At 40.6% G+C, this 21,457-nt stretch overlaps 1 protein-coding gene across 3 annotated transcripts in view; it reads right to left on the bottom strand.

Annotated features, from left to right (window-relative positions):
- Positions 1–21,457, bottom strand: part of thoc5 (THO complex 5) — a 319,834-nt gene that overhangs the window by 79,236 nt on the left and 219,141 nt on the right. The window contains exon 16 of one of the 3 annotated variants that reach the window (XM_067096340.1): positions 10,999–11,164. The exons of the other annotated variants lie outside the window; for them this stretch is intronic. The gene's annotated coding sequence lies outside the window, so the exon portion shown is untranslated. Of the gene's footprint in view, positions 1–10,998; positions 11,165–21,457 lie in introns of those variants that run through there. 3 annotated transcript variants of the gene reach the window in all.

Raw genomic sequence — 21,457 nt, 5'->3', positions numbered from 1 at the left:
ACTTTAGAGCAGAAAATTAAAATTATCAACCAGCATGCTGCGGGAAACGCAGTCACGGTCATCGCACACGACGGGCATCCTATAGAGGGATGAATAAATTTGTTTTTAAACGTTTAAGAGAGAGAGAGTTTTGAGAGAGAGAGAGAGAGAGAGAGAGAGAGAAGAGAGAGAGATTCAGGTTGTTGGAAGAGGGATGAGGTCGTTAGTTTGTTTACGGCGCTGTCTGTCTGTGGAATATGTGTGAGGATTTTTCGGTTTTGAAGGCAGTTTTTTGGAGTCTTTAGTCAGAGCTAGTGCCGGTCAGTGGTTCTTGTGTGGGACAGTTTTTGTCGTATGCTTTTCTGGGAGTTGTTGGTCTTCTTGTTGGTGTGCTGCTTGTTTGTGTGTGTGTTCCGTTTCTTTTTTTGTATTCCCTTGTTGTGTTTGTGGTTGTGGTTATTTCTGGACCTTTATCCATCTCTAGCAACCGAAGATCAGGGTGAGTGTTGTTTGTTGTTTTGTTTGTGGGTTTGAATTCCGCCACATAAATTTGGCGCCCAACGTGGGGCTGTTGTAAAATAGCCGTTAGGATTGTTTGTGGTGGGTCGAGTGAGAGTAAGAGGTCAGGATGAGTGAGATAGAGAAACTGAGAGAGGAACTCCGAGTGGCTAGGGAACTCCAGGGTAGGCTGGAGGAGGAGAATGGGAGGCTGAGGAGTGAGAATGAGGAGTTGAGGAGTCAGTTGGAGGAGATGGGGGGAATGCTAAGGAGTGCGAAAGAAGAAATGAAAGGGGAGATGAAAGAGTCAGAAGAGAGGATGGATAAAAAGTTGGAGGGAATGATGAAAGGTGTGGAAGAGATGGTGAAAGGTATGTTCAAGGGTGTTTTTGGAGAAGGGGCTGTTGGAGGCAGGTTCTCTGGAACGTGTGAAGGGCAAGAGAGAAAGAAAGGAGGAAGAAGTGAATGGAAGCGTGAGTGATGAAAGTGATATGGGAATAGGAAGTAAGAAACGAGGAATGAGAGGCAGGGTAAGGAAAAGGAATGAAAAGCAAGGGAAGGAACAGAGGAAAGTAAGGATAAGTCAGGGGAAGAAAAAAAGGAAGAAGGGAAAGGGAAAGGAAATTGGTAAGAAGGGTAAGGAAGTGGGAAAGGCAGGAAAGAAGGGAGAGGGTGAAGGCAGTAGTGATAGTGAGGTGGATGGAGGTGAGTGGATAAAAGTGGATAAAAGAGGGGAAGAAGAGTGTAATGAGTAAGATGAATGTAAGTGCGGAAGTGGACTCTTTGTATTCGGAAGAGGGTATGAAAGGACAGAGTGAAAGTAGCGAAAGTGAGAGTGAAAGTGAGAAAGAAGTGAGAAAGGCTATGTATGTGAGGGAGGTACCCGGTGTGAAAAGTATAATGAGTATGGAAGTAGGGATGTGCATGATTTCTTTAGGGAGTATGAAAGGTTTTGTCAGGATAAGTATGGGGAAAGTAAGAGAGTGTGGGCACGAGAATTAGGAGAGTATTTGACTGGGTTTTTACTTGATATGTATAGGGTTATTATGGGTGTGGGGATGTTGAGTATGACAAGGTGAAAGCTAGACTAGTTGAGCAAGCGAGGCGTATGAAAGCGAGTGTTAAGTATAAGAGGAAGAATGAATTTGATGAGGCAAGAATGAAAGCTGGGAAACCTTGTCACTATATGCTTGTAGGCTGGAGACGTTGGCAAGGAAGAAGTTTGGGGATGATGGGATAGATGAATGTAAGGAGTTAGTACGGAAGTTGTTAGGGACAGTGCCAGATGGAGTTAGAGAATTTGTGAACTTGAAGCGGAAGGAGAAGAAAAGATGGACGAATGAAAGGTTGACTTGGGGAGAAATTTTGGAAATTGTAGAAGATTATGAGCTTGACAGGGTTATAAAAGAGAGCAGAAGTGTAAGTGTAAGGGCTGGGGTAGATGAGAGGGTACCAGAGTTCGGAAGCTTTAGGGATGCATTGTTGAGGGCCCAATGAGAATGGCGATAGTGTAATAGATAGGAGTGTAAGAGCAAGTAATGTGGAGGTGCCAGTGAGGATGAATGATGGGTTTGTAAGGGAACAACAGGTTGGACGGGTTAGGGATAGTAGTGTACAAAGGGGAAGGTCGATGAGTGGAAGTCGAGCGAAGTGTTTTAGATGTGGAAAGGAAGGACATACAAAGAATGAGTGTAGGTGGGCTTTAGGAGCGTGTTTGGTGTGGGCAATCGGGACATTTGGTAAGGAGTGTCGAAAGACAGGGGTTAAATGCTACAGGTGCGGACAGGTGGGTCATATTGCTAATGGTTGTAGGGGTACCAGTGAATGTAATATGTGGCAACTATGGTAAGAATGGGCATTATGCGAGAATGTGTTCAGAACCGAGAGCAAAGTGTGACGAATGTGGAATGGAAGGGCATGTATCAAGTGTATGTAGACGAAAGAGGGTGACTGTGACAGCGAATTCGGGAAACTGAGTGTGAAGAGGGTTCAAATGGGTGGATCCTCCAGGATGCAAGCGGTGCGTGTGATGCATGTATGTGAGGGGTTGTTGCATGAGGGGGGCTTTGCTGGAAAGACTGACGAGTGCATGAAGCAATTTGTTTTGATAGAGTATGGTAGGAAACGTAAGAAAGGGAAGAACGTAAGTAAACTGAGTGGTCGTAAGTTGTGTGATAGGGGTGTGAGTGCCAAAGTGGAAATGAGTGATAAAGCGTGTAATACGGATGAATGGGATGGTATGGATAGAACATTATAGCATATGCGGGTTTGATATAACTGAGTTGACTGAACGTGTAGGGGTTAGTGAGCGGTTGGAGGTGAGCGAAAGTGTAAGAGTAAGAGAGCGTAGCAGTGATAGACGAGTGATTGAAAGCATGAATGAATCGTTGCAAGAATTGGAAAAGGTCAATGAGCGAATGGGATGGGTTAGTTGAAGAATTGGGGAGGTGTTCGGGAACGAGTTAGAGGGTATAGATGAGATTGTGGATGAAATTGAGAGTGGTAATAGTGAAGAAGATAGCGTGAATCTGAGAGAAATGGAGGAGATGATGTGAGTTTGAATGTTGCTAGAAGAGAGAGTGATTCTGAGAGAATGATTGCGTGCCCAACGCGATCTAGAGGACCTGCTAGTGAGCATCCGTGGGTGTTGCGTGAAGGCGATTTGAAAGAGGTGTGAAAGGTGTTGGTTGGGAAATGCTAAAAGGGGAGAAATATAGAGGATGAATAAATTTGTTTTTATTTAGCATTTCCCAACGTTTTGTGTGAGAGAGAGAGAGAGAGAGAGAGAGAGAGAGAGAGAGAGAGAGAGAGAGAGTGAGTGAGTGTGTGTGTGTGTGTGTGTGTGTGTGTGTGTGTAATTGTCGTAGTGAGTGCTTGGTTGTTGGAAGAGGATGAGGTCGTTGGTTTGTTTACGGCGCTGTCTGTCTGTGGAATATGTGTGAGGATTTTTCGGTTTTGAAGGCAGTTTTTTGGAGTCTTTAGTCAGAGCTAGTGCCGGTCAGTGGTTCTTGTGTGGGACAGTTTTTGTCGTATGCTTTTCTGGGAGTTGTTGGTCTTCTTGTTGGTGTGCTGTTTGTTTGTGTGTGTGTTCCGTTTCTTTTTTTTGTATTCCCTTGTTGTGTTTGTGGTTGTTTGTGGTTGTGGTTGTTACGGCGGCCTTTATCCATCTCCAGCAACCGAAGATCAGGGTGAGTGTTGTTTGTTGTTTTGTTTGTGGGTTTGAATTCCGCCACAATCCATCGCAGTCAACGGTATCCACCATCATTAAGGACAAGAAACGTATAATGGACGCTGTAAAGGCATCAGCTTCAATTCATTCGATGATTATGACAAAGAAGAGGACAGGGCCTTTGGAAGAAAAATTGAGCAGTTACTGGTCACCTGGATGGAGGACCAGATACAAAAGCATATGCCACTCAGCCTCTTGACCATTCAAACAAAGGTGCCTGCTTTTTGAGGAACTAAAGAAAACCTATGATGATACCCACAAAAAGGATTTTGTAGGAAGTCGTGGATGGTTTCAGCATTTCAAAACCCGCCATAATTTTCATGGTGTGAAAATTAGCGGTGAAGCAGCAAGTGATGATGCTGAAGGAGCAGCTAAATTTCAATGCTTTGCATAAGATCATCATTGACGAAGGGTACTCACCAGATCAAATCTTTAATGTCGAAGAAACAGGACTGTATTGTAAGCGGATGCCTGAACGGTTCTGCATCCACAAAGAGGCAAAAACAATGCCACTCAGCCACAAAGAGGCAAAAACGACGCCACTCAGCCTCTTGACCATTCAAACAAAGGTGTGCTTGCTTTTCGAGGAACTTAAGAAAAACTACGATGATACCCACAACAAAGTTTTTGTAGCAAGTTGTGGATGGTTTCAGCATTTCAAAACCAGCCAGAGTTTTCAAGGTGTGAAAATTAGCAGTGAAGCAGCATGTAATGATGCTAAAGGAGCAGCTCAATTTAAGTGCTTTGCATAAGATCATCGTTGATGAGGGTACTCACCGGATCAAATCTTTATTGTTGACGAAACATGACTGTATTGGAAGTGGATGCCTGAATGGTCGTACATCTACAAAGAGGCAAAAAACGATGCCCCAGTGTAAGGCATACAAAGATTGACTAACTCTTCTGCTTAGGGGAAATGTGGCTGGGTATAAACTCAAACCATTCATGATTTATCTCTCTGCAAATCCAAGGGCATTAGCAAGAACCAACACACACACACTTCCTGTGCATTACCAGTATCTGGATGACTGCACTCCTATTCAAAGACTGGTTTGTGTAATGCTTTATTCCAGAAGTGAAGGAATATTGTAGGGAAAACAACATCCCTTCAAAATTCTCCTGATTCTGGACAATGCTCCCGGCCACCCTCAGTATATCAGAGATATTAATGAGAACATAAAAGTTATGTTCGGCCATCAAACACAACTTCTCTCATACAACCCAAGGATCAGGGTGCCATGGCTACGTTCAAGGCCTATTATCTTCGGAACACATTTCCATAGGCTGTTGAGGCTACGGATAATGAGGACAAAGAGCTCAAAACTTTCTGGAAGGAATTCAGTGTTCTGAACATCACTCTGAATATCAGAAGGATGTAGAAGTTGGTAATGAAAGAGTGTATGAATGGTATTTGGAAAAATCTACTAAAAGTGTATATGCAAACTCATTTTAAGGTTTCAATAAGGATTGTGTGTCACTTGAGAAAAGTTTAGATTTAGAACTTGAAGAGGAAGATATCCTAGAACTCATAGATGTGCCAAGGGTTATCAGTATCATTCTCAGGGGTAGATACTGGTGCCCATCCTACATTTTGATTTGTTTTATTGTTACCAATAGGAGCTCTGGAAGTGAGTAGGCTGTCTCTTAATATCCATTCTGATTTCAACAGGGGATCTAGGCTGTCTCTTACTATCCATTCTGAATTCAACGGGGGATCGAGACAACCCATTCAACTACTTTTTGGGTTTAGGTTTTTTATTACCATGTTCCCATGACCAAAGATTTTTTTGGTGAGAATCGTATCTCTGCCTGGGCAGACTGTGCTCTCTCAATCCTCTAGTTTAAAGGATGAAAAATGTATATATATCATACCCAATTCCATATCCAGGACACCTGAATTCCTCTTGGGAATTATGGATTGCATCTCTATGCTGATGCTCAGTAGCGAGTCCTCAAAAGCATTACACTCTCTTGGGGTCATCTTTGATACTGTTCATGATTTCCTCCCAGAGTTCTGAAAGTACTGTGTTATGTATGTAAGACACTTATGCAACGAACATGGGAAAACTTAGTTCCGTGGACACGTTCAAAGCTATTGCAAAATGTTGCATCATGCCTAAGTTTATAACCAATTATTATTGTGCTTAGCATCGAGTCCGACTCACGGCTTCTACCTCATGTATGTAGGATAAGATTCCTTATCTTCAAGCTAAGAGTCAAAGAATAGTAACAGTGTGGGAATATCAAATAACATACACCACAAATGGTGACATATGGAGACGAATCCAACAAAAAATGGAGTACTCCTAGGCTATGCCCTCCTATCCTAAGCAGACGATGTCTACCCTAAGTCGAAGACAATCTCAACTGGATGCCTTCATCACACTCAAACCAGCAATCATCCAGTGCTGCGCCACGTCGGAAGCGCCAAAAGGACAAATAGGTTGGTTCAGAGAGTAAAAGGGCTCAAGTAGGTCTCTGCAAGTATAGCCTACATCAGGGCTCAAGGTAGGTCTATGCAAGTGAAGCCTACACACCAGGTATGGTCTGGGAGAGAGAGAAAAAAAGTGTTCAAGGTAGTAGTTGTGACTGTAAGTAACAAAATAAGGTGCAATATAAAGGAAAAACCGGTTTAACCTAGATTGAATTTTAGTAGGAATTCATAAACTAGATTTAACAGAGTCTAATACAGGCTAGCCTAGGTCAAAAAACTTCCCGGAGCCTATGTCAAAACTCCCAGTGCCAGCCTAACCGAAAATCCCAAGTACTTCACAACAAATTTGCTGCCAGATATCAAAGGTCTAGACTACTTTAGTATTGATGAGGATCCTAAATCAGTGGGTACAAGATGGAAAAAGTGGATAGGCAGCTTTGAGGTTTATCTATGAGCACTAGGAAAAATTAATGAAAAGCAGCAGAAGGCTTTATTGCTTCATACTGCAGGTCTAGAAGTTCAGGAAGTGTACAACACTTTGAATCTAACAGACGATTCATTGCAGGACATAACTGAAGGGCTCACAATATATTTTAATCCTCAAGCCAATAAATACTTTCAGCGTCGATCAGTTCACACAAGTATGACAAGAACCAGGTACGGCAATGGACTCTTCTGTGACTAGGTTAAAAAATTACCTGCTATTTGTGAATTTGTTGATCAAGAAGAGAGGCTAATAGAGCAAGTTATACTGAGGAGTAAGAGTAACTCACAGGAGCTACAAAAGAAATTGCTACAAGAAAGAAAGCTAACCTTGCAAAGAGTTTGGGAAATAGCAAGAGCTTCAGAAATGGCTAATTACCACACCAGTGTCATTGTAGGCAAGACTCATAATGACATCAGTAGCCAGGTAAGTCAAGTAACCTATAAAAGAAAGGGCAAACACATCAAACAAGTAAGCCTAGCCCTGGTATATCCAACTATAACAAGGATAAACCTACTGCATACTCACAGAAAAATCAAAGTCACATGGGCACACAAAAACTCCAGAAGTAATCATGCTATCCTGTAGATGTGGTAGACAGGATCATTACAGCAATGACTGGTATAAGTGCCCAGCGTCAGGTCAGACGTGCAATACATGCAGAAAGCATGGTCATTTATCAAGTTAATGTAGATTTGCTAAGCAAAAGACCACTAAACAGATCAACAGAATTGTAAATTCAGATGATGGCTCTAGCACAAAGGAAGAAAGTGCACATAAGACAACACAAGTAGAAGAATTTGCATTTCACATTAATTCTGTGCACAAAGATGCACATGAATGTCTTATGGCTTAAATAGAAATAAATGGGAAACTCACACCCATGCAGATAGACACAGCTGCAGATGTGACAATAATTTCTGAGAGCTGCAGTCATGATACCCAACCTAGTGAAGACCTTCAGACAAGGTGCTCAAGAGTTACAATGGTACAAAATGAGGGCGCGCAACACGTAACAAGGTGGCAAAAAGCGCCACCAGCGGCCGAACTGGTTTTTTTATTGTGAGCGAGCAGCTAAAGTACAGCACTATCCTGTACACACACTTTTGTCCCCTTATGTTACTGGCAAAAGGTTCGAAAATCCATGCAAAACAAAAATTGAAATTTCGCCCAAGCGAGTTCTCACTGCTACATCATAAGACTCATCATAAAAATTCTGAGGCAAGCGGCAACCAGTGAAGGTGCGTGGGTGGATGTAGGAGGATGTTTTTGTTTTATAATATTTTCATGGAAATTTTACTCAGATATGTTATAATAATAATTTTAGAGCATTATTAGGATAAATATTTTAGGTTGTTTTCACAAAAACATGCTTTAATTGCCGTATGAAAACATTTTCATTGTGTTCATTAACACTTTACAATCTTACATTACCTCACTTTTGTGGTTGTACATTAAATGACAAAACATACTATAATGATTTTTGCATATGTAATAGGCGAATAAATTTCCTTTAAAATGAGGTATGATTCATAGAAATCGTTTGGCTGGTTTTCTTTTATAAGCGTTTTCATAGTTGGCAAACTTTAAATGCGTTTTTATCATTTTTTAAAAAACGGCGCTTGGCACCTTATTACACTGCGCCACTCAAATGTAGTAGTAGTTGGCTCATCACATGTAAAAGTGCAGTACAGTACAATGATCACGAGATAGGCAAGTTACCATTGACAGTAGTCAAAGGTAAAGGACAAACCTTATTGGGCCTAGATGACTGGTTAAGGTGTATAAAATTAGACTGGCCTAGTACATATTCTAAGGGTTACAGATACAAAACATGAACCAACAGAAGGAATTTCAGTAACTAATCTTCTATCAGATTACAAAGAAGTCTTTGAAAACAGATTAGGAACAGTAAAGTGTGCACAAGCAGTCTGAGTTGTAAAGGATTCTTTTGCTTGAAGACCAGTTCCATACGCATTGAAAACAGCTGTGGAAACTGAAATTAGGTTAGAAAATGGGAAAACAGCTGTGGAAACTGAAATTAGAAGGTTAGAAAATGGGAAAAGGTAGATTATTCAGATTATGCTACACCATTAGTTCCGATTGTTAAGCATTACAGTCAAGTTAGGTTATGTGGAGATTACACGTTAACATGAAATCCACAATTGCAAGTAGCTCAACATCCATTGCCAAATCCCAAAGACGTTTGCAACTTTGTCAGGATGTGCAGTATTTTCAAAGGTAGATCTAAGACAAGCATTTCAACAGCTCTCCATGGATGAAAACTCTCAGAAATTATGCACTGTAAACACACGTTTAGGGGTATACCATCCAAAAAAGACTTCCATATGGAATTGCCAGCAGTCCAGCAATATGGCAGCAAACAATGGACAAAATATTTGCAGGTATGTCAGGAGTATTAGTTTTTATTGATGACATATTAGTAGCTGGCAAAAACAAGGGCAAAAACTGAAGGAACATAATATCAAAGTCAACAAGAGTAAATGTATTTTAGCAGTTGACTCAGTAGAAAATTTAGGCTTTATCATAAATGGTACAGGAATTCACAAGACAAAAGATAAAGTAAATGCGGTACAGTCAACAAAGGTACCAGAAAATGTCAAGGAATTGCAATCATTTTTAGGTTTGGTAACACACATGGAAATTTCAATCAGGACTTAGCAACGATTGCACACCCATTATATAATTTGCTGAACAAGGATGTTAAATGGAACTGGAAAAGGAATGTCAAAAATCCATTGAAAGAATCAAAGCTGAAGTGACCTCACCCACATTCTTAGTACATTATCAAATGGGTTTCACAATAAAGTTGGTTTGTGATGCTTCAAACATAGGTTTAGGTGCAGTATTATCACATGTAATACCAGATGGTATAGAAAAAACTATTGCTTTTGCCTCTAGAGTATTAAACAAGGCAGAGAGAAACTACTCACAAACTGAAAAGGAAGCATTAGCACTAGTGTATGGAGTAAAGAAGTTCCATATATATCTCTATGGAAGGAAAAAGTTCACATTAGTTACAGACCACTAACCACTGTTAGTGATTTTAGGCCTAAAAGCAAGCTTACCTATGTCAGTAGCAGCAAGACTACAATGTTGGGCAATTGCATTAGCTGCATATGATTATAATATAGAGTATAGACCAACATCAAAGATGGGCAATGCAGATGCTTTGTCGAGATTGCCTGTAGACAAGGAACCAGAACAACATGATAGAAGTATTCTTTTAATTTCTGCATATAACTTACCTATTACAACTAAGTTAATAGCACAAGGTACAAAGAAAGACCCAGTACTCTCAGAAGTAGTACAGAGTTTAATTACAGGCAGAGATATATGTGCAGATGATGCCGATTGCAAACCATACAAAGACATTTAGAATGAACTGAGAGTCACACAAGATTGTATTGTGAGAGGATCAAGAGCAGTAATTCCAAACTTACTTAGAAATAGAGTTATATCAGAAATATATGCAGACCACCAAAGTATAGTCAGATCAGGTGTTGACAGGGACACTGAAAATTTGGTTAAGAAGTGTATGAATTGTGCATTGCAACAAAATAATCCAAAACAAACAAGAATGCACCCATACGAATTACCTAGATATCCGTGGCAACATGTACTTATAGATTCTGTAGGTTCATTTTTAGGATACCTATATCTGATAGTAGATACTTATGGTAAATAGCCAGAAGCTATACCAATGCAAACAACATTGCTGGGGCTTTTTCTTTTACACAAGTGGTGCAGGATGATGGGAACAAATTTAGAGGTTACTACAGTAATAAAATTCTGACTTTCCATAACCTATTTATTACTTTAACCTACAGAATGGAAACTTAACCTAAACTTAACACTATAGTTCACCAAAACTTATCCTAACCTCAATCTTAATACTGCAAAAAAAAAAAAAAAAAAAAAAATCCAATTGCATATACTATCAACCAAACAATGTATATACAAAAGATATTAGATCAGTAGTCTGGTGCAAATTATTATTTATCGTTAATACTATAGTTTATCAACTATCAAAAGAACCTTAACCTAATTTATCAATCTTAACGCTACAACAACGATCATAAAGAACATTGATCTAATTTATAAATCTTAATATTACAGTTAACACATCCAATGTTTTATCAGATGATTATTCCAGCTGTTTTAAGTAAGCTACCATGAGGTCTTCCATTAAGTTTCTTCGTTATGTTACTATTTCCTAGAGTGACTGCAGGCAGGGCAGGTGAATGCACTTTTGAAAGGTAACTCTTTGTCAAGTCTACTTGTAATTTTCCAGCATTGACTTAGTATACAACTTCATTGTCAGCCTGATTCACACTCTGATTCATCTCGCAATTTTTTTTTATTTCCTTGGAATACATCTACAACACTCACTTGAAATGTTTTGTATTATCAGTTCTAAGTTCTTCGCTGGGTGAGCGGGTTCCGTTCTCAGCTACCACTCTGTTGGTCCCGAGTTCGAATCTCCGACCGGCCAGTGAAGAACAAGAGGAATTTGTTTCTGGTGATAGAAATTCATTTCTCGCTATAATGTGGTTCGGATTCCACAATAAGCTGTAGGTCCCTTTGCTAGGTAACCAATTGGTTCTTAGCCACGTAAAAATAAATCTAATCCTTCGGGCCAGCCCTAGGAGAGCTGTTAATCAGCTCAGTGGTCTGGTTAAACTAAGATATACTTAACTTAACTCCTACCAGGAACTTGAATAAATCAGACTCTAGGGTCCCACAACTGATTTGAATGCTAAGTTTACAATGTTTCCACTAGGAATGTTCAAGGGCCACAAGTTTTCATCATGTGTGCCATCAAAAAGCAATTTACAGATAATACTTGCTGCAGGGTAAACATTCAGAAGTCAACTAAGTCCTTGTTTCCCGTCACTACTTAGTCACCCAAAAATCTTCCCAGTTCAAATGAAGGGGAGCAGAGCCTTATCTCAACACATCTTGCTCAAGCAAACCAAGTAAAAAAAAAAAAATTACATCAGACGTTCATAACAAAAACACTTATATACAATAAACATAATAAAGTCACAATGGCAAAAGCAAAAATTCAATCACACAAACCCAAACTTCTAAATGCCACCACATCATCATCAGTAGTGACTATAAGATAAATCATGTCAATCTTCGCAACACATGGTTTGCCAGAAAGAATAGGGAGAGACAATGGTCCACAGTTTACTTCATAGGAATTTAAAGAATTTCTAAGTGTAAATGGTATACAACATGCATTATCAGCAACTTACCATCCAGCAATGAATGGTGAAGAAGAAAGATTTGTTCAAACTTTCACACATAATATGAAGTGCAGACAAGCACACTGGTAATGCAGAATCTCATACCACAAACTCTGGTAATGTAGAATCTCATATTGCAGTTCCTATTACCTTACAGAGCAGCGGTTTTTACCTTTTTTCATACTGCGACCCCTTATGAGCGACCCTTTAAAATTTTTTATTCAGTAATATGTAGGGTTACCATATTTTCATCAACCAAAGACAATACAAAAGGAATCTATATTCACTATGACGGGTCCCAAACTTATCTACACTTTTTATTTATTCCTCCTTCTAAATCTAACAGGTCACAAGTTTACCTGAAAACAAGAATTTTTTGCTATTCATTTCTGCTTCCAAATCTGTTGGGCCTTTTTGCTCTGACAGGTCCCAAGTCTATCGGCAAACATGATTTCTCGCTGTTAATTTGCCACTGAACACTGAAACATTGTTAGGTGACTGACTGCTTGTCCTGAACATTCTGGGACATTTTTCTGACTTACCAGGACACCCAGGACAAGGCCTCAAATCTGGGACGAGTCCCAGCCAAACCAGGACGTATGGTAACCCTAATCATATGTAATGTTCCTAGTATGAAAATAGCACTGCACAGTAATAAATTTACTACTTGAATTAAAGATATTATTACAACTATTTCTGTTATGCAAGTTAAATTATAGACTGTTTTGGCCTGATGATCAGGTGTTGCTTTGTGTAAAGGTGGTTAAATTGAAAAAAGCTAAAACGTACCCTCGCTCAAGAACGATCTCGAGACCCCCAGAAAAAAGGCTGGCAACCCCTCTGGGGATCACAACCCCCAGGTTGAAAACCTTTGCTATAGAACAACAGTACATAGCAATACGGGTATAACACCGTCATATTTGTTGATGGGGAGGAGGATTAGGAAAAAGTTAGATCTTATGCATCCTAGCTTGCAGAATCAGTTAGAACATAAAGATTTATAATCAAGTAAAAGAAACTTCCTTAGGCAGGACATTTCACTCCTTCAAGTCATGTCATGGTAGGGTCATACAATACATCGGGTAAATGGATACAAAGAGGAATTATCAGGAAGATAGGAAATTTACATTTTGATGCCAATGTCGGTGGAAATGCCATGTTGATCAGTTGGTCATTCAGTACAAATCATACAGAAGTACAAGTTTCAAATACCTCAGCCTTGATTAAGTCAACTGTGCAAACTGCTCACCAAGATGCTGAACCACCAACTGTAAATGTAGAGGAAAATTTCCCACAAGCTCAGAACATGCCTATACAGTAGTACTCCTTAACAGAATGAGTAGAGGAAAACCTCCTGAAAGATTAGACTTGTATGTGCTGAGAAACAGTTGTGTTTCTTAGTCACAAGTAAAGGGGGAGGAGACTGTCATGCATGTAAGATACTTATGTAAACAGTGCAGGAAAACTTAGCTCCGTGGACACATTCAGTTCCAAGCTACATATTGCAAAATGTTGCATCATGCCTAAGTGTATATGTATAACCAATTATTATTGTGTTTAGTATCGAGTCTGACACACAGACTTCGATCCTGTAAGTTCTACCTCATGTATGTAGGATAAGATTCCTTATTACAATGCTCCTATGTTTATTGTGACCCTATTTGATACCCTCATATATTTTGTATACTCTTCTACTATGCCCTTAAGATGTAGCTTACCCAATAAAGAGAACCACGAGGATATTGCTTTATCGCCCGCCATCCTTGGCCCACGACGGTGAAGAATGGGATCCTCTTCCATTGGCAAGGGTCAAAGAATAGTAATAGTGTGGGTACATCAAATAACATACACCACATACTGCAAGTGGAATTTTCCCATCAGGGAAGCCTGCATGAACTGATGAGTCACGGCAGTAGTATCGCCACTGCCTTGCAGTATACAAAGTACAGCAAGCTGAACTTCCTATTACGGAAACCTGCATGAACTAATGAGCCAAGGCAGTTGTATCATCACTGCCTGGCAGTAAAGAAAGTACAGCAAGCGTAATTTTCCCATCAGGGAAGCCTGTAGGAATGACTGAGCTAGAGATACGACTGCCTGGCAGTATAGAAAGTACAGCGAGCTGAATTCCCTATTAAGGAAGCCTGCATGAACTGATGACCCAAGGCAGTCTGCCTGGCAATATAGAAAGTACAGCAAGCACAATTTTCCTATCAAGGAAGCCTGCACAAACTGATTGAACCAAGGCAGTCGTATCATCACTTCCTGGCAGTATAGAAAGTACAGCAAGCAGAATTTTCCTGTCAAGGGAGCCTGCATGAACTAATTAAGCCAAGGCAGTCGTATCAACACTGCCTGGCAGTATAAAAGTCCAGGATATATCACTACCCCCTAGAAGGTACAGACACTTCAGATGGGGTTGGGTGAACCCTGTCAGGGTCCCCTCAATACATAACTGCTACATGGGAAAGGAAAGATTCTCATTTGAAGAATCTCCTTCATGTAAAACAAAGGACTGTTCCTTAGATCTTCTGGATTCAGAAGGAAAATTTCAGTGACTCTATCCACTTCATGTCAGGTATCAGTGACCTCTCTCCCCAAGACACTCTCTTCGTCTGCACTGGAGGAGGTGAAGTGGGAGTTCCTAGAATCCACCGGTTTTGGAGTATTAACCCAAATGTCGATTCTGCTCAGAGGGGGATGGAAATAGACTGCCACAGTTCTTCCAGATCAGTAGTCTCCCTTTTCCGTACTCCAACTGAAATCTATAACTAATAGAGACAGCTTAAAAATGAGCTCTTTCATCATTTAAACTTGCTGCCAGTGTTTAATAAAAACTACCTAGTGTAGCTACCTATATCACTGTATAGGCTGCAAACACTTCAAATTACCCAGGCATACATGGCCACAAGTACATGTTCAGTGCATGATGTAAGGAAATATGATCCATGGGTCATATGCATAAAATAGCAGTAGCATTAAAATATTAATTTGCAATTACTACAATAACACCGTCTTGAAGGATTAACTCACCAAAGCTTCTCAACTCAATTAAGACAAAGCTAAATGGATATCCATACTGTATATTTCTACATATTTCATAACCTACAATTACCAAGTCTATTCCCCAGCACCAGATAAAAGTAATGTAGTCTAGGCTAAAGGCTATGTTAGTTGGTACATAAATAAAATCAACAATTATTGGAATTATCGTACCAAAAATGTATAAAATCTATATCTTTTAATTTTAAAATGCTTGGCAAAGCTCACATTACGAAAAAGTACTTTTGTATTCCCTTAAGAAAAACACAAACATCCTGACAAATTATCAAAATGTGATGTCACTATTGGCGGAGTAATATCCGTTGGAAGTAGATCCACGTGAATGTATTCCTTTAACATTGGAAAGAACCCCGATAATAAGGATCACCGGGGACCTTTAAAATCACAAAACTAACTAGTTTGATTATAAAATACTTCAAAGGAAATGCTGGACTTTAGTAAACAACAAGGCTCGTAAGTCAAGTACGATTGGGAACCACAATCAAGGATATGTTTCATAAACAAGAAGTTAGGGCACCCCAATTTACCCTTTCAGTAACTTCAGATTATCTATCAATGTTAAAATGGCACTGTATAATAAGTTTAAGTAACAAAATTGCCTAATATTATTGCCTTAATGCTAATTGTCACTGTGCTAAACAAGAAAAGAACAATAAAGCAATTACAGCGTAGCCTATCGATCTACTAACTTCTCGCCTTGCCTGGCTCCCAATTTCAACAAATATACTGTACAGTCATACCATGAACTTACGCGAGGTTAGGTTCCAGAACACCTCGCGCAAGGCGAATTTTCACGTAAGTTTGGCATGGTCTCTAAAAATGCTAATAAATGCTTATTTCTAAAGTTTAAACATTAAATATGAACCTTATGCTCCCCAATAATTACCCTAACTTTTAAATTAAAGTTACTGTAATTTCATTTAAAAGTTAGCTTAATATATTACCCTTAAAAAAGAAATAAATGGTTGACATAAAAAACGGGGTTTGAACCCGAAGGGAAATGAAAACCCTATTTTTAGTCAGGGAGCTGCGAGAGCCTCATGCAGTTACTTCTGCCTTAGGCAACGCCCCGGCTAAATCCCTTATCAGAGAACTTATAACACAGGGTTGGCACGTATTCATTCCAGTTAACGGAAGCTTGTCACTATTGTGATAGGATATCAGGTCTTGGGGGGGTCTGCACTTTGACCCCCTATCTGCCGCATTGATGAATCAATTCATGGCTAAACATCTCCACTGGTTACACCTTTCCATTTGCGCTTCCGTGGCTAGTTCGAATGAATTGGGTCAAAACGTGACTACGCATCTACTGCGCATGCGCATGTTGCCAACCCAATGTAGGAATCGCCGCACCTCCCTAAAAGGTTATACTCCCTGCAAATGAAGGGGTGGGCATAACCCAATATACTTAATGCTAACTGGGAGGGTCTGAGGCTCTCGCGGCTCCCAGACTAAAAATAGGGTTTTCATTTCCCTTCGGGTTCAAACCCCGTTTTTTAGTCAAACGGAGCCGAGAGAGCCTCATGCAGGTGTACCAAAGAACATTTTAAAGAGGCTTTTGTATATTTATAAAGCCGTCAAACATCATTTGACAAGGAGGATGGACTTTTAGTCACTATCCCTAACCAAAAAAGCTTTTTCGCTTCCCTTGGGTTCAAACCGAAATCTAAAATCCTTTCCCTTTACGGCTGTAACAGCCCACCCTTTACGCTGTCTCTGAAGAGACTGTGTATTGGTGAAGAGCAAAAGAAATAGACTATAATAGGAAAAAATAACCTACCGGTTTTTAAAACACTCACTCCACTTTAAAGGAAGAGTTCCTCTTGCCAGCCAATTCACCTTCCGGGCATCCTTATCTCTTGCCTACGACTTTGCCGAGGGATATGCACGCAGTCTGGACACCTCGTATTTGTTTAACATAAGTGTTTGACAAACACTCCATGCCCAGACCACCCCGTGTACTTGGATACGTCCTCCATACTAAAGTTACCGAAAAAGGCAAGTGAGGCTGCGTGACTTCACGGAGGTCATGTGACTTTGGGTCTGATCCTGGGCATAGATCTACAATTAACTTACAAATACTAGTTCTGAGGCTTTCTAGGCAAAGTGGGGTGCTTTCTTTGGTACCAAAAAGAGGGCCCTTGCGTGATATGGTTGGTGCGATCAAGGTACTTTTTCACTGTGGCCACTGGACACAGCTTCGGATTAGAGGGCAAAGAAGGGATAATTATGGGTTTCCGTCTATGAAATGGATTCTCATTTTTAGCTAAAAATTCTCCGAATGAAAAGGTTACTTTATTCTTTCCGAAAGAACAAAACTGATCTCCTCTTTTTAGCACATGGATCTCTGCTGATCTGGCTCCCATCGCCAGGCCCACTAAAAACAACGTTTTTTCTAACAAAAATTTCATATTATTGTCTGAACGTCTGTTCAGAGCAGCTAGGACTGTATCTAGATCCCATGATAATTCACATGGTTGTTCACTCGGCCTGCGGAGAGCCATTGATTTCATCATCATTTCAAACACTTCTGAATGCACCTCTACTCCGAATCCGTACCTTGAAGGAACCGCAAGGGCCCCCTTGTGATTTTTAATAGTGGAGGGAGCCAACTTTTTTACGTCAAATAAAAACACAAAGAACTCCCCCACGAAGTTATTATCGATGGTAGTTGGTTTACGGTCCCTAACAAATGAGACAAATTTGTTCCACACTGACATACTGTTTGGCGGATTTCCCCTTAATATTAGTGATTCAGAATTCCCTGACTTCAGGTGACCATTCCATGAAGCACAGGGATCTGAGAAAGTCCACATGTGAAGGCTTTTCGTCAGAAAGGAGGCGTAGACAGTTATCCCTTAAACCTGCTGGGAAAGAATAGGAAGATGTAGTGGCTTGTGATGAAAATCAGCTTCTGTAGGGTTGGAAACCATGGGCTGTTTCGCCACATTGGAGCAATCACTACTCCCCTCCCCTTGAACTCCTTGAGGAGTTGCACTACTTTCATTAATAAATTCGTTGGGGGAAACAGATAAATGTTCCCCAGCAGGTTCCAGTCCAGCGAAAGCACGTCTCTGGCCACTGCTCGAAGGTCATGATAGGGGGTGACAAAATTCGGTAATTTGTGATTGTCGCTTGGTGCGAACAGATCTACCTGAAGACATGGGTGATCTTGGAGGATCCCGCTGAATGACCCGCTGTCCAATTCCCACTCCCCTTCCTGGGCTTTGAATCTGGAGAGGGAGTCCGCTAGGACATTCTGAGCTCCCGCAAGGTGGGATGCTGACAGAGTCCATTTCTTCACCTGAGCTAATTTCATGATCCCCAGCACTATATGATTCAATGGCTTAGACCTTGATCCCCCACGCTTCAAGCATTGTACCACCGGCTTGTTGTCTATGAACAACTGAATGTGAGATCCCCTCTTGGGTTTCAGTCCCTTGAGTGACAGGAGCACTGCCATCATTTCTTTGATATTGATATGGCAAGATTTGAGGGCTCCCGACCACTTCCCGGACACTTTTTGATCTGAGTGTCCCCCCCATCCGTCCTTCGCCGAAGCATCCGTATGAATGGTCACTGAGACTGGTTTCAGGACTAACCGGACTGAAGATTTCAGGGCCTGATTCGATGCCCACGGTTTGAGCATTGTCTTGCACCTCCTTTTCATCGGGACCTTGTGGTGTCTGAATGATTTGTTTGCCTTTAAAATGAGAATCCGGTTCAAATCCTTCAAAGTCATTTTCAAGACTGGATCTACTATTGATGCAAATAGGAGTTTGCCCTGCAGCACTTCTAGGTTCCTTCTGGAAAAACTCTTGGCTTTTCTAAACCTCTTTACCTGATCTACTATTGACCTCCTGGAGGTCTCTGGTAGGGCTAGCTTTCCGCTTTCTAGACACCATTGTAGGCCTAGCCATCTGAACTTCTTTTCTGGCTTCAGCCGTGACTTTTCCCAGTTGATTAGGAACCCGAAGTCCTGCAAGGTCTGAACCACTATTCGGGACGCTTCTAGACACTCTTCTACCGATTCGGCCCAGATCAGCCAATCGTCCAGGTACGCCATGACATTCACCCCCTGTAGTCTTAGTTGTTCTAAGATCACTTTGGTCAATTTTGTGAACACTCTGGGGGCTACATTGAGGCCGAATGGCATCACTTTGAATCTGTACGACTGGCGACCTAGACGGAATCCTAGATACTGGCTAAAATGAGGTTGGATTGGAATGTGCCAATATGCGTCTTTCAAGTCGATATTGTTGTTATACACATATGGTCCTCAGACTGACTCTTTGTTGTGGCTTCTATAAGCCATGTCTTGTCTCTTATCTGTCTAAATGACATTTCTGTTGTTGAATGTCTGTTTAATAAGTAGTTTTCTAACTCTGGGGCTGAAACTTTCCATTCTGTTTCTAAGGTTAGAAACCTTGACCAACCTCCACTACCAAAGAGGGAGTTGAAGTGAGTCAAGGTTGGGTCAAGACAATATTTATTTTTTTTGGGTTTGTTTTGTACTGGAGCATAAGGTTCCAGTGAATTACATTAGGATTTTGTTTTGATTTTTCTAAAGAAAGCTTGCCAGATGAGGTTCCAGCGGCTGTCAACTGTGCTGAGGCGCTACCATCAAAGGGTCCAGGGGTACTTGAAATCCTTATAATGACTTGTCATAAAGACTGGTAAAAAAGGTCGATTCTGCGAGAGATGCAAGACGGTCACTTGCAAGAATAATAAGACACTCAAAGGGAACTGAGGGACTAAACAAATGGTGCCAAATAACTCAGTTTAAATGCATAATTACGTTAACACTTGATGCTCTAACACAAATTACTGAAAGTAATTGCACAATGGAAATAGAAAAAAATCAGACTGGAGGAGGGAATTAAGGGATGCCACGACAAAAGTATACTGGTTCGAACCTCGGGGTTGAACACGTGGAGGGTACAAGGGACAGGCAAAGGTAAGGACATCTGTTCTTGGTGGAGTTCTGAGCACTTCTCTCTCAACTGCTGTGGCATGGTCTATTTCTAACCTAGGGGAGTTACGCCTTGGCATCCAGACAGGTGGTGCAACGGTTAATCTATTCCTCATGTCTATAGCAAGCACATGGCATCCAGTCAGGCCTCGTGGAGAGGCCATCCTGCCTGAGTGGTGTGGTGCCAACTTTCTCTTTTTTGGCTCCCCCCTTGCCCGTTGTCTGATGCCGTTGAGGAAGGCATCTTCGAAGGTCACCTGGAAACAAGGCCTTAGGCAGTCATTCTGAACAGAGAGAAGGATTAAAAGCTTAACAATTTTGGAAATGAAGGAGAGAGTTAACAAAGGGGCGAACGAAAACCCACAGTTCTAGTAATTAAAACAATTGAAATGAACTGTATTTCTTTCTCTGTTACATTATGGATGTACAAATGGGTGAGGCTGCTTGAAAAGAAGTTTTCTTTATTGCAATATATATATATATATATATATATATATATATATATATATATATATATATATATATATATATAAAATAAGAAGGCCCATAAAACACTATTTAAACGTTGAAACCATATATTTCAGGCACTTGTTTCTGTGCCCTGTTCACTGGTAGAATATGGACAGGTGGAAAGTTACAATGGTATATATACAAAAACATGAAGGTGTGGCCTTAGGCCTCGATGTTAAGGAGGTGGCGTTTCTTAAGAAGGAGGAGATTGACCAAATTCCTAGTGGTTTTTGGCCTCATTAGCTCCCGTTTGGCGATGGATCTGGCGGTCGCGTTTCTTGGGTCATCTTCTTCAAAACGGGTGCGAGATTAAGGTGTCAATGGCGTCCGATTTCCAATGTCCTTCCTGACAGGTTCATATTGTTGGTTTGATTGATGATAGCAGATTCCAGCATCTTTCTTTTATGCGGACAGCTACTTCTGAAAAACCAACTCCACCCCACTCCAGTTAATGACATGCATGTCATTAACTGGAGTGGGCGGAGTTGGTTTTCAAGAGCAGCTGTCCGCATAAAAGAAAGATGCTGGAATCTGCTATCATCAATCAAACCAACAATATGAACCTGTCAGGAGGACATTGGAAATCGGACGCCATTGACACCTTAATCCTCGCACCGCTTTGAAGAAGATGACCCAAGAAACGCCGATCGCCAGATCCATCGCCAAACGGGAGCTAATGAGGCCAAAACCACTAGGAATTTGGTCAATCTCCTCCTTCTAAGAAACGCCACCTCCTTAACATCGGAGGCCTAAGGCCACACCTTCATGTTTTTGTATATATACCATTGTAACTTTCCACCTGTCCATATTCTACTAGTGAACAGGGGCAGAAACAAGTGCCCTAAATATATGGTTTCAACGTTTAAATAGTGTTTTATGGGCCTTCTTATTTTCATATTACACTGTAGTATTACAGGAAAAGACATTCATATATATATATATATATATATATATATATATATATATATATATATATATATATATATATATATATATATATATATATATATAT

The sequence above is a fragment of the Macrobrachium rosenbergii genome, chromosome 4 (assembly GCF_040412425.1).
Source record: "Macrobrachium rosenbergii isolate ZJJX-2024 chromosome 4, ASM4041242v1, whole genome shotgun sequence".
Classification (NCBI taxonomy): Eukaryota; Metazoa; Arthropoda; class Malacostraca; order Decapoda; family Palaemonidae; genus Macrobrachium; species Macrobrachium rosenbergii.
The sequence above is the reverse complement of the archived record's forward strand: the minus strand, read 5'-3'. Positions and strand labels throughout refer to the sequence as shown.